This window comes from Leptodactylus fuscus, chromosome 1 (assembly GCF_031893055.1).
Source record: "Leptodactylus fuscus isolate aLepFus1 chromosome 1, aLepFus1.hap2, whole genome shotgun sequence".
NCBI classification, from domain to species: Eukaryota; Metazoa; Chordata; class Amphibia; order Anura; family Leptodactylidae; genus Leptodactylus; species Leptodactylus fuscus.
Window position 1 is genome coordinate 12757298 of NC_134265.1, and position 9069 is coordinate 12766366.

A 9069-nucleotide genomic window follows, 5' to 3' on the forward strand; every position below is an offset into this window, starting at 1 on the left:
GCGAAGCGAGGAGCTGACACAGGTCAGCTCCCAGCTCCTCGCTTCGCTGCTGCCGCCGGCTCCTGGCGTGTACATCGCGTCTACAAGCCAGGAGCTGGCGGCAGCAGCGAAGCGAGGAGCTGACACAGGTCAGCTCCTCGCTTCAGCCGCATGTCTCAGCGAGAGAGAGACGCAGCGGCGAAGCGAGCACGCGAGCAGCTTCAGCCGCGTGTGTCAGGGAGAGAGGCGCGCAGCGGCGAAGCGAGGAGCTGACCTGTGTCAGCTCCTTCCTTGAGCCGCATGTGCGTTCAACTCAGATCTGCGTCCTCTGGACGCAGATCTGAGTTGAAATCGGGACATACCTCCCTCCAACCGGGACCGCGGGACATGTCACCCAAATCGGGACTGTCCCGCGGAAATCGGGACGGTTGGGAGGTATGTGTATGTAGCAGAGCCGTCTGTGTGGGATGTGGATGTAGCAGAGCCGTCTGTGTGGGATGTGGATGTAGCAGAGCCGTCTGTGTGTGACGTGTATGTAGCAGACCTGTGTGTGTGTGTGTGACATCTGCTTGATCCTTCCAAGCCGCACATCCAAGCCCTTAACACCTCCTGCTGTCTCCAACTCAGGAACTTACATCAAATCCACTCCTTCCTCATCCCTGAAGCCACAAAAAGGCTAGTCCATAGCAGAGCCATTTTAACACATTGGTGGGCCCTGTGCAAAGATTTTAATAAGTGTGCCCTCCCATCACCACCATCTGGAAATATCTGACTTGCACAAATGTTAATGCTCCTTCAATGGCCTCCACACAATATAATGTCTTCCTATTGGCCCCATACAATATGCCCCTAATAATGTCCCCCTCCAGGCTGCCCCCACAAATTCAGTTTGCTCCCATAGTGTCATGCCCAAACCCCCTCCCTCGTATCATATCCTAAACCCAGGTTGCCCCCACAGTATCATGCCCCCACACACTGACATGCACCTCTCAGGTTTCTCCCACAGTATCATGTTTTCTTCACCCCCAGGTTGCCCCCGTAGTGTCATGCCAAGACTCCTACCAGGTTGCGCCCACAGTATCATGTCCAGGAGCAAAGACAATGGCTGAGCACATCTCCCTACTTCATCGCTGGCTTCAACTCATTGGCATCCACAAGATGAATTGGGCTAGCTCAAACCCACTGCCCTGGACAGCGGAACAGCAAATGCTGGACTGTCCCGCTGTCCAAAGAGGCCCCCGCTACCATAAGGCGCGATGCAAGTACACTGTTGGCCCTATGGTTAAAGTGGCCCTGATCCATACTTTCATAATTTCCTGCTTAGACTGTAACACCCTTCTCCACGGCCTCCCAGCAAATGCTCTTGCCCCTTACGGTCCACCCTAAACTCTGCGGCTCACTGAATCCACCTGTACCCCCACCTTTCCATCAATCACTCCCTTTTTCCAATCCCTTCACTGTCTACTCATTGCCCCACAAATAGAGTTTAGGTTAGTGAGATCCCAGATACAGCTCAATGTGGAGGTAGTAGCAGAATGAAGAGGCCATAGAATGACCCAGTGACAGAGTGAGCAGGTGGGTGGCACAGAACAATACCCGCTGACAATGGTGGCTGTAAGAGGGAGCACTTGGTGTCAGATATGGTGGCATCAGGCGGGTGGCGAAATCAGAATAGTAGGCAGGTATTGAGGCAGGTACCATGTCTCCCCGAAAATAGGACACCCTCGAAAGTAAGGCATGCGGGGGGGGGGGGGGGGGGGGGTCTGTTGAATTGCCTAATTTAAGGCACCCCCCGAAAATAAGGCATGCCCAAAAATCATGTGCACAGCAAAGCCGGCTGCTACCTCTGCTGTTGTGTCCACTGCCCCTGCTGCTGTAGGATGAGCTCTCTCAGCTCATCCCAGAGGCAGCAGCCGGCATACAGAGGAGGCAGCAGGAGCACATGGAGCACAGAGTGCAGCAACCAGCCAGCTGCTGTGTCAGTGAAGTGGGGATTGCTAAGCCCCACCCATGAAAGCCCCACTAAGCCCCTCCCCCCGAAGCCTCACTAAGCTCCGCCCACCACTGCTGGGACGAACAGCAGCACCAGCGCTGCTATGAAAATGGGTAAGGTAAGTAGGATACCTTTTCCCCCCTCCCCTACACTACCTACAAACAGCAGTTATGCTGACGCTCCGCTAAGGAAGTGCCGGCATGACTGCCAGTTGTAATAAAGACACCCAACGAAAATAAGACAGGTCCTATATTTAGGACGACAATTTAATATAAGACACTGTCTTTTTTTCGGTTAAACATGGCTGCCAGAAGAAACCGGTCTCTTTTGTCAAGGTTTGGATGAGGCATCATGGATGACTTAATCTGATGCATCAGGCATTAGTGAGTGGTAATCTTGGCTGATCCTCACCTGATTCATCATTTTGGGTGGACAGGCGTGTCCTCCTTTGGGTAACTATGGCGCCCGCCGCACTAAACACCTGCTCTGATGCCACACTGCTGGCCGGGCAGTACAGCTTTTCCAGGGCAAACAAGGCCATTTGCGGCCACAAATCTAGTTTGGCTGCCTAGTATTCGAGCGGATCTTTGATGACGGGGAGGTAGGGTGCACTCCAAGTATGTCACCACCGTTTTTAAAGCGTTCACTGTGCAGCCAAAATGACGTCCCCTGTATTCTGCGTTTCGGTGCTATTCTGGAGAAACCAAATTTATATGGTTTTATTTACATTTTAACCCCTTAACAAAAATCCAAAACTGTGCCAATTTTTTTTTTCTAAAAGTCACCATCTTCTGACAGCCATAACTTTTTTTTATACTTTTGTGTACGGGGATGCATAGGGCGTCTTTTTTTTTTTTTTTTTTGCGGGGCTGGGTGTAATTTTTAGTTCTACCATTTTGGGGAATTGCTTTTGCTTTGTTTATTTTTTATAAAAAAAATTTTCAGAGGTAAAACAGTGAAAAAATGGCGGTTTGACACTTTTGACTTTTTTCCTGCTACGGCGTTTACCGTACAGGGAAAATATTTCTATAGATTTGTAGAGCGGGCGTTTTCAGACACAGGGATACCTAACATATAGGTGTTTCACGGTATTTAACTACTTTTATATGTGTTCTAGGGAAGGGGGGGGGGGTGATTTGAATTTTTAATACTTTTTAATTTATTTATTTATTAATTTATTTTGCATTTATTAGACCCCCTAGGGGTCTTGAACCCCAAGGGGTCTGATCACTAATGAAATGCATTGCAAAAAATGTCATTTCTTTTGCAGGCTGCAAGAAAGTGACTGCAGACAGGCCGGGGAGCCTTTACAAGGCTCCTGGCTGTCATGCCAACGTGACGTCGCTTTGACTGAGGTGCCGGAGGGGTTAATGCCTCCGAATGGTGCGGGCAGTAGACACCCGGCAGCTATGGTGGCCGCCATAGTAAAACACCCGGCATACTGCCACAGTGTGTCTGGGTCATCTGCCTCATCTCTCTCTTGCTCTTCTGGCTGCTCCTGCTCCTCCTCTCCTGTCACCTGTGTAGAAAAACCACCTACTTTGCAACAAATTGCTTGTGCTCCAAGGTCCTTCTCTTCCAGTTCAGCCCCCACAGGGCTGTGAGATGTAGGAGCAATGTCTTCAGTTCCCTGACCAACCAGATTTACCAGCATCTTTTCCAAGACATGAAATAGTGAAATGATGTTGTTCATCTCACAATCCTGGTGACTGACAAAGTGGCCTCCTCAAAGGGCCCAAGCGAACGGCAGATGTCACGCATGAGCTGCTACTGGTTAACATTGCATTTACACAGGGGAGTTCCTCTTTCCACTTCACTCCTCTAGAAATTATTTATGGCCTTTCTCAGTTCATACAGTCGGTCCAACACATGGAGGTTGGAATGCCAATGGGTGGAAACGTCACATATCAGCCAATGTTGTGGTACACCGTTCTGCTGCTGCAACGCAAGGAGGGTGTGCTTGGCAGTGTACGAGTGGCTGAAGTGCATGCAAAGTTTTCTGGCCATTTTTAGGATGCCTTGCAGATGGGTGGAAGACTTTAAGGAAACGCTTGACAACCAGATGGAACACATGCCAGGTAAGGTGCATGGCTCAGCCCTACTTGATGCAGCGCCAACACCATGTTCTTCCTATTGTCGGTCACCATGTTTCCGATTTTGAGTTGTCGCGGAGAAAGCCAGGATTCAATTTTTTGACACAGGACACGTAGCAGTTCCTCCTTTGTGTCACTCCGTTCACCCAGGCAAACAGGCGTACTTCTGAACAAATTCAACTTCGTCAGCTTCGATTCGCTCATCCCTAATCATTATGGTAAAAATTTCAAAATTGAAAATCATCTCATATTTTGGTGCTGGGTTTAAAAAAAACAAGATTTGTCTGACAACCTTTTTCAGATGTAAATATGATTTACACAATCTAGATGTGAAAATCTTTTTCCTGAAAGTTTTTTCATGTGCACATAAAGATGAGTTGCTATAATAATTTGGTTTCTTCTTGTGTGATGTCTAAGGCTGGATCGACACTAGCTATCCATTTTGTGGACAAAAAACATATTCTCGTGTATTTATGTCTAGCGCCAGTTTTTTTCTTGCATTCACAATCACCAAGCAAAATATCTGTAAAAAAAAAAAACCACAGCACAGAAATGACGTTCAAGTCCCTTAGAATGCCAGAGACAACTAGAGAAATGAGGAAAAATTCCATAACATAATTTTTTTTCCTCAATGTCCCTGAAAAAAAAAAAAAGAAAAAAAAAGTATAAATACCCCATTCACTACAAGTCCATGTGATGTCTGGATTATTTCATGAATAGCACACGGAGAGAAAAGTAGCGTGAAAAGACCCCTACAGGCAAAACACTTTCTGAACATAAATATGGCTTCTATACTGTGTGACTTCTACGATGTTTAACAAAAGTTGACATATCTTTAAAAGATTTCCCACATTCTGGTCGTGAATATGGCTTCTTCCTTTTGTGAGTTTTCTGATGGTCAACTAGAGTTGATTTATGTGCAAAACACTTCCCATATTCTGAACATGAATATGGCTTCTCTCCTGTGTGAATTCGACGATGTTCAACAAGATCGGATGCCACCGATCGGAGGCATTAACCGCTCCGGCGCCGCGGTCAAAGGCGCCGGAGGCGCCATTTTCCTGGCGGCGCATGGGCGACGCCATTTTGTCCGGGATGCTCCAGGGCCGACATCATGTTGCCATGACAGCCGGGAGCCTGTACAAGGCTCCCAGGCTTGTCTGCAAATCCTCTCTTTTGCAGGCTGGTCTATGCAGCCTGCAAAAGAAAGGATGATTTTTTGCAAAGCATTGCAATGCATTAGCATTGTAATGCATTGCATTAGTGATCAGACCCCCTGGGGTTCAACACCCCTAGGGGGTCTAATAAATGCAAAAAAAAAATTAAAAAAAAGTGAAAAAAAATATAAAAAAATATAAAAAGTATTAAAAGTTCAAATCACCCCCCTTTCCCTAGAACACATATAAAAGTAGTTAAAAACTGTGAAACATATACATGTTAGGTATCCCCGCGTCTGAAATCGCCCGCTCTACAAATCTATAAAAATATTTTTCCTGTTCGGTAAACGCCGTAGCGGGAAAAATAGTCAAAAGTGCAAAACCGCCATTTTTTCACTGCTTTGATTCTGATAAAAATTTGAATAAAAAGTGATCAAAGCAATAACATTTCCCGAAAACGGTAGAACTAAAAAGTACACCCGGCCCCACAAAAAAAGTCGCCCTATGCATCCCCGTACACTTACGTATAAAAAAGTTACGGCCGTCGGAACATGGCGACTTTTAGAAAAAAATTTTTTTAACACAGTTTTGGATTTTTTTTAAGGGGTCAAAATGTAAATAAAACCATATAAATTTGGTATCCCTGGAACCGTACCAAAACACAGAATACAGGGGACATGTCATTTTGACTGCACAGTGAACGCCGTAAAACCAAAGCCCGTAAGAAAGTCGCAGAAATGCATTTTTTCTTCAAATCCACCCCATTCTGAATTTTTTCCTGCTTCCCAGTACATTATATAGAATAATTAATGGTAGCTTCATGAAGAAAAATTTGTCCCGCAAAAATTAAGACCTCATATGGCTCTGGGAGCGGAGAAATAAAAAAGTTATGGGGTTTAGAAGGAGGGGAGTCAAAAACGAAAAACGAAAATCAAAAAATGCCATCAGCGGGAAAGGGTTAACAAAATATGACTTCCGAATGAAACTTTTCCCACATTCTATACATGAAAATAGCTTCTGGATGTACAACAATTTTTTTCCCCATTAGTTTGTGATGAATCAATACATTGGACATGTGTAATAGGATCAGATGATAAATCTTTGCTGTAAAGGGCTGAGGGTATATCTGGGGTAATGACATGTTCTTCATATGGATCTTGTGTGATACCATGATCCTCTGCTTTATAATCTGTAGATATCAGATGTCCCTCTGAGCTCCTGATACAGTCAGGAAAATAATTTTTAAAATAATCTCAATTCAACTGATATTTTATAACATTTCTATATAAAATTTCCATTTGTGTGGTGAGGCAAGCGTCTTCATCGGTCCATGTTGCGGTGTGCCGGTCACCACTCTTTTCTAGTGAAATGCTCAGTGTAGGATTATAAAGGATCCTGTGAGTCAGTGCTATTAGGTGCTGTCTATCTCACACACTCCCTAACACCTAGACGTACTTTACTACAGGGAGAGGAGCAGTATGGTCATGTATGAGGAAGCCATGGCTTTGGGGTAAGTGTAAAGTCGGATTAGCAGATTATTTCTACTTTTAGTTGTTTCTAGGAGTCGATACCAAATATGTCAGAGGACAAGACCATAAAGGTGTTGCCAGGGATTAAGCTATTTATCCTCAGGATGGGCCATAAATACCTGATCGTGAGGACCCAAGAATCAGCCTCAGCCTGTATGTAGCAGCTTCCAGCACCTGTCCTATACACAATACAGGGCTAAAAGGAGAAAATCCATGCCCTATAGCAGTGATGGCGAACCTATGGCACGCGTGCCAGAGAGGGCACGCAGAGCCCTCTGTGCTGGCACGGTTGCGGTCTCCCGGATCTCTCAGTAACGGGGAATCCGGTACAGGATTCCCCGTTAGTGAGCAATCGCTGCTTTCAGCTGGATGTGCAAATGCACATCCAGCTGAAAGCTGTCAGTGTAGGCCACGCGGTACGCACGGCCTACATTGACTATACAGAGTGTGACCTCTGCACTGGTGCGGACATGATGACGTAAGTCATCAGCGCCCGTAGTGAATAGGTGAGAGAGAGGACGCCTGGCGGCCCTTCAGGTAAGTATATATGTGTATTGTCTGGGGAGGGGGCTGCTCTGGACCATTTTGTGCTGTTGGGTAGAGGGAACTACTGTGGAATATTTCATGCTGTGTGGGGAGGGGGCTACTGTGGAATATTTCATGTTGTGTGGGGAAGGGGCTACTGTGGACCATTTCGTGCTGTTTGGGGAGGGGAACTACTATGGACCATTTCATGCTGTGTGGGCAGGGGGCTACTGAGGACCAGCTCATGCTGTGTGGGAAGGGGGCTACTGTGGAGTATACAGGTATAATCCCTTGGGGGGGGGGGGCCACCGCGGGGCAAATTGTACTGTCTGTGGGGGTCACTGCAGGGCAGATTGTAGTGTGTGTGGGGGCCACTGCGGGGCAGATTGTCCTGTGTCTGTGGGGGCCACTGCAGGGCAGATTGTACTGATTTTGTTTTGTTTTTTTATGTAGATTGTGAGACCCACATAGAGCTCACAATGTACATTTTTCCCTATCAGTATGACTTTGGAATATGGGATGGAAATCCATGCAAACACGGGGAGAACATACAAACTCCTTGCAGTTGGTTTTATGCCCTTGGTGGGATTCGAACACCAGGATTCCAGCGCTGCAAAGCTGCAGTGCTAACCACTGAGCCACCGTGTGGCCCCCTGGCAGATTGTACTGTCTGTGGGGGCCTCTGTGGGGGCCACTGCGGGACAGATTGTACTGTGTGTGTGTGGGCCACTGCAGGGCAGATTGTACTGTGTGTTGGGGCCACTGCGGGACAGATTGTACTGTGTGTGTGGGGGCCACTGCAGGGCAGATTGTACTGTGTGTGGGGGGGCCACTGCGGGGCAGATTGTACTGTGTACAGACCTTTCAGTACAAGCTCTGTAAAGCCCAATTCACACGACTGTAATTTGTGAGTCCGCAATTGTGGATCCAAATAGTTTTAAGGTTAAATTGCCGTGTTGGCACTCTGTGATAATTTATTGGGTTTTGGGTTACAGTTTGGGCACTCGGTCTCAAAAAGGTTCGCCATCACTGCCCTATAGATACTGATGAGTCACTGTCACTACAGCTGAAACATCTGCCACTCGGCTCAAATCTGCATTTGGTATTCCGTTCGTGGAGTATGCTTGGGGATCCCCCGAACAGAAACCTATACGCATTAAAAAGCGGTCCGTATGGTTTCTGCAGGACTTTTCTCTCTACATGTTTCATGCGGAAACTGAACAGAAACCACACGGATCCCATTATAATCTCATGGGATCCAAGTGTTTTCCCAGGTAACCACTTTTCTATGCGTATAGGTTTCTGTTCGGGGCGGGGGGGGGGGAACTCCCCAAGCGGACTCCCCGAACGGAATACAGAACGCAGATGTGAACCGGGAATGATGAGGTGGTATATTTAGTGGTGACTCCTCCCCTGGGCGATTACCTGTAGGAATGTCCTCCTCAGACTCCTCATCAACAAACGCTTGTTGTAGTCCATTACAGGCTGCACTAAGTACCTTCGAATAGAGGTCTATGCTGAAGATAGGCTTGGGATCCTTCCTTAGGCTCTCATCTGTCAAGGCAATGGATCAATAAATATGGAGCTGTCTGGAAGGCGAAAGAGTCATCTCCTCCCCCAGTATCATCCCCATCTACTTATGTTATTGCCCCCACAGCTTGTCCCCCATTTCCAAGCCAGCACTGGACAGAGAAGATAAAGATAAGAAAGTGGTGTCAGTGTCTCAGCCCTGCTCTGTACATGGAGGCCTCAGTCTCACCAGAGGACTCTGATCTTCACGTGCAAAGGAAGTG